This window comes from Blennius ocellaris (assembly GCF_963422515.1).
Source record: "Blennius ocellaris genome assembly, chromosome: 1".
Lineage (NCBI taxonomy): Eukaryota > Metazoa > Chordata > Actinopteri > Blenniiformes > Blenniidae > Blennius > Blennius ocellaris.
The window spans coordinates 7247248-7252475 of NC_137650.1; positions in this window are offsets into that span (position 1 = coordinate 7247248).

The window sequence follows — 5228 nt, forward strand, 5'->3', positions numbered from 1 at the left end:
GATTCACACACACACACACACACCACATTTGAAACAAAGGGGTTTCTTTCTCTATTCACCGTTTCAAGTGATTCTCACAATAAAATCGGTCCTGGAAGAGAAAAAAAAATGGCTTTAAGATGAGAAACTGGTAGAAAATTTTGCATTTCCTCGTCCACACTCATCGTTTTAAAGTTTTGTTTCAACTCATTTGATAACGCTCCTCTATTTCTGTATCGGCAAGAAAGTAAAGAAGTCCGTGTGCCAGCGACGGACATTTAGTTTGAATTGCCCTGCTCATAGGCCCTCTTCAATGTGGGTCAAGATCCACAAACCAGTGATCCAGTTTCACTGTTCAACTTATCAATTACACTTCGTCTATCAATAGATGACCCACTAAATTGCATTCTGCCTGTTCTGGATAAATAATACTTGATATCGATTTCCATTGTCTATTTAAAAAAAAAAAAAAAAAAGTCAGTCCAGCTGTCAACATGTACATACAAAATATAAAACATTTTAATAACCAATTAGAGAAATTAAATTAAAAGTAATGATTGTACACTAGGTTTAGTTATTCCATGAATATAGTTTAGATAAATTAATAGATTAGAAATAGGATTTGATCCCCCCCCCCCCCCAACAATTTAATTGAAACAAGATAACTTTACCTAAGTTTTTAACCTAAACTATAATAATATTATGCCTTTTCCTATTTTACGTTATCCGCCCATATATCACCTTATCCAACTGAGAATCAGGGGAAGGGGAGCTGGGGGGGGGGCAGGTAAACTTTGGACAGTCATCAGTCTGTCACAGAGCAAACAGACGGACCATCACACACTTAGATGAGTTTAGAGGCACAGTTTAAGCTCAAGCATGTGGACTGTGTAGGAAATGGGAGTTGTAAAGAAAACAAGGACAGAATTACAAAGAAAAATTGCCCAACCTGGACATGAACGAATGAGAATCTTCCCGGGGACATAATTATTATCAACAACACTTTGAAAACGCTTGAAAAATGTTTTTATTCATACGAGTAATTCCCCCTCCAGTGGTCTTCCTGATGGGGTCGAGACGGACATCATTGCAACCATCAAGAAGACCTTCAACTTCAGCCAGAGCGACGCCATCCATCTCTTTCAGACTCTGATGGAGTGCATGAAGCGCAAAGAACTGGTGAGCAGGTTCCTCTGTCTGGATTGTGCTTCTTGGTGAAGTTAACACTAAACTACATTTGCAAGAATCTGAGGGATTTTATGAGAGGAAACACATGTTTTTACAAGCTGTTGTTCTGCTTCATCAGTCTGCAGTAAAGCTGGAAATATGAATGTTGGGTGGGGGGGCGATGGAGGTTGTGTCAATGTGACCTTATTGTTGCATGTCATGCTGACACACTGAGTAACATCTCACACACACACACACACACACAGTTTTCTGCCTTTGTAGTGTTCCGTCTGAAAAAGTGTGAGCCAAGAAATGAGCCAATCAGCTGGTTCCTCCTCCCCCATCAAACTCCCACCACCCAGCGAGGAGTGTTAAACACAGCGTATCAAATTACCACAGTGACTGTTGCTTACCTGCAGCCTCAAATTCTCTGTAGCTTTTCTTTCTTTTTTTTTTTATTTAAGGTAGTGCAGATAAACAATACAAAACAGTAAACAATTCCAAAGATGTGTGAAAATGAACAATACATTCTATATGCAAAAGTAATACAAACAAGTGCTACGTCAAATACTATTTACATAATGTGTGTGTGTGCTTGTATATGAAACACTAAGTGTGACTTGGTTATGTTTATGGAGGAAACAGAGGAGAATGGAAATAGTTTGGTAACATAGAAAGGAGCAAAAGAGAAAAAAAAGGTGAAATGATCCATTTTGTAGAAATTGAATGAGTTTGTTTTGGAATTATTTATTTTTTTGATTGTGTCCCCAAATCAAAATATGAACCGTTTGTTTTTGGATTCTATATATCCAGACATGGAGCACAGGCCTGTACCGACACCAAACACGTCATGAAACTCTTTGTTCTCCGGGGATTTATGCATAAATTCTTGGACGATTGCGGTCTGTAGAAATCACAGACAGTCACATCCTCATTAGGTACTGGCCAGACAATTTAGATGTTGATCTGAAAGAGGTTTCTGATAAAAGCTCCCGTCACCAGTCCTTCACAGTGTGGACTCCAGTCAAATCATTTAGAAAATAACTATTGCGTTCACACTGTTGCTAAAAGCCAAGAGTCCACCGTGAGCGCTGGACGTCGTCACCTTTCATACAGAGACTCGACTCGTGTGGCTTTTCTCTGTGGGACCCTGAAAATAAACGCTATCTTGTTTCTTCTGAAAACAGATCACTGTGTTTCACATCAGCTCCGAGGAAAACCAGGACATTGATGTGGCCATCCTGAGGGCCTTACTGCAAGGTGGGTGACCGAATTCCCTCTGCACGCCCTGTGCCACCTCGTAGAGGAGCCCAGGCACATCAAGTTGACTCAGTCTAATCATATTCTTGCAGCGGTTGGAATTCCGAGGTTAACTTGTCAAGACTGTAATGTTTTCATTCTGATATAGATATGCTTTGAGAACACTGCCCCCCCCCCCCCCCCAGTGGGCCCCTTTTCGTTCTGCTGCAGAGGAGATCATGTTGCCTGCTTTCACATGGACTCTTTATTCCAACACTGTCCGTCACTGAGCTTTGTCCAGCACAGCCTTTTCTCTCCTTTTGGCTTCCCTGTGTGGGAATTTAAAAAAAGAAAAGAAAAGCCTTTTAGTCTGTTCTCACCATGATTTGGTGTTATTAATTGTGAAAATGGGAAATCTGAAACGGGAGCAACATAACACATATTTTACCACCCAGCTCTCTAGAAACACCAGAATTCTTCCTTTCCACTATTCATCACAGCGGAGCAGGGCGTCGTCCAGGTCGTAGCAGGGTGCAGCACATCTTTCCATGCTTGTTTACTCTCATTCCAGGTTTCTTTTGAGACAAAAGCCAGGAATTTACAAGTGACTGCGACTTGATGATCAATCAGTGGTTAGAAGCTGGTTCAGACGGTGAAAAGATAACCCCCCCCCGGCCTGTGGCTGCAGTGCTCACCCAAGCCAATATTTGTTGGCTGGAGGTGCAGTCAGCAGTAACTCGTCCTCTAAGGGACTCCAGGCTACTAAAGAGTGTTTGGGTGTCGCTCAGAGAGATTTCCATGTTCCACTGAGCCGTAGTTCTGTTAGTTGGCTCTGGATCACATTACGGTTCAAAGCTGCATTGAAACAGATGGGATGTTATTATATATTTTATCAGCTTGACCTCCGATCATGTTTCTACTCAACATCTACACACTAAAGGTCATGATCATTTGTTTGAGGTGGGTTCTAAAGGACAATAAGTCAGATTACTGAAGAGCACAGCAGTGGACCGAGCCGGGATTTACTGTGTATTCTAATCTCTATTGTTGTATTAGTGTGTAATTGCCTGTCTTACTGGCCCCGGCCCTCCTCTGCTGCCCTGCTCTAATCCTGCCAGGTGTCTGACAGGAAACATGCAGGACTTGTATGGGATTTAATACCTCTGTTTGCAGCTTCCACATGCTTGTACCTGTGTGTTTCAGGCACTAACGCATCTGCCTTCGATCAGCTGGTCCTGACTTTGGCGTGGGACCGCGTGGACATTGCCAAGAACCACGTGTTTGTGTACGGACAGCAGCTCCTGGTATGTGTGCGTGTTTGTTGGTCTGTGTGTGTGTGAGTGTGTGCTACTGCTCCCAGGGATGTCTGCTCCATCATCGTTGGGTTAAAAACCTTTGGACTTACCCAAAATGACCCCAGAAACTCTGACGGCCACAGTTTTCAGTGTGTAAATCCCGGGGCCCCGGTGCAGGCAGGCTGCCACGAACTGCTTGTCTTGATTGTAACATGAACCAGTTTACAGTCGTCTTCTGAAGCAGCGCCCAGGGCCTTGTTTGTTTTAAATCCAGAGGAACTGCTGGCTCTTCTAACAATTGATTTGTATATTCTGTGTTTTTTTGTTTTTTTTTGTATGTTATTTCTTTTGGTCTTTCAAACCAATTGTGTTTGTTTTATAAATGACAGTTTGCTGTAAAAATATATGCGGCATTTCTTTCTGTGTTTATAGGTCAGCTCTTTGGAGCAAGCGATGCTGGACGCACTGGTGATGGACAGAGTGGACTTTGTAAAGCTGCTCATAGAAAATGGTGTCAGCATGCACCGTTTTCTGACAATCGATCGGCTGGAGGAGCTCTACAACCTGGTAACCTTATCAACACACACACACACACACACACACACACACACACACACACACACACACACACACACCAGCCTCTGGTTGAGGAGTTGGATTGAAATGACGTCCATTTGTGAACGTGCTTGTTGTATTTCCCTCTCTTTTAGAAGCAATCCCCCAATAACCCAACCCTCCTTCACCTGGTTAGAGATGTCAAACAGGTAGTCGGTTTAGTTCACGTCACTTTTTATCGCCGGCTTGCTGTAAAGAAACATTTTCAACTGCTGCTTTCCGTGCCTCTTCGTGTTTTTACAGAGTCATCTTCCTCCAAACTACAAGATCACGTTGATCGACGTGGGCCTGGTCATCGAGTACTTGATGGGCGGGACTTACCGGAGCAACTACACCCGCAAACGCTTCCGGATCATTTACAACAATCTTCACGGCAACAGTCGAGTGAGTGGAGAAAGTTGAAACATCTCGAGTCGCTCTGTTTTCTAATCCCCCCTTTTTTTGGTTAATATTGAAAGATGTATTTATTTTAAGTTTGCTTCATGGTCTCTTAAAATTTGCACAAGGTCACGAATAATGTCGTTTGTACATCACGCTACGTCGCGACGTCGACATTTGGGTGCTCTTGAATTAAAATTAGTTGTAAACTGTAATTAAAGTCGGTGAAGGACCTTCGGGTGTCGTCCACTAAATGTTATTTTTCTCGTCTTTGCAGAGGTCTGGGCGTCACACAGTGGGACCCGCTTCTCACCTGAGGAAAAACCACGAGTCTTTCAGCATGCAGGCCGACAAGAAGGAGAAGACGAGGCACAACCACTTCATCAAGACCGCCCAGCCATACAAACCCAAGGTACACTGCTTTTTTGCTCACTGAAACTAATGCACTGTTTGGGTTTGGTTAATTTGGTCTATTTCTTTTGTTTTGGCTTGTTTGTTTACTTCACGGTCCACATGGCAAATGTTGTTTTTACCCTTCAACGGAAATAAAACAGT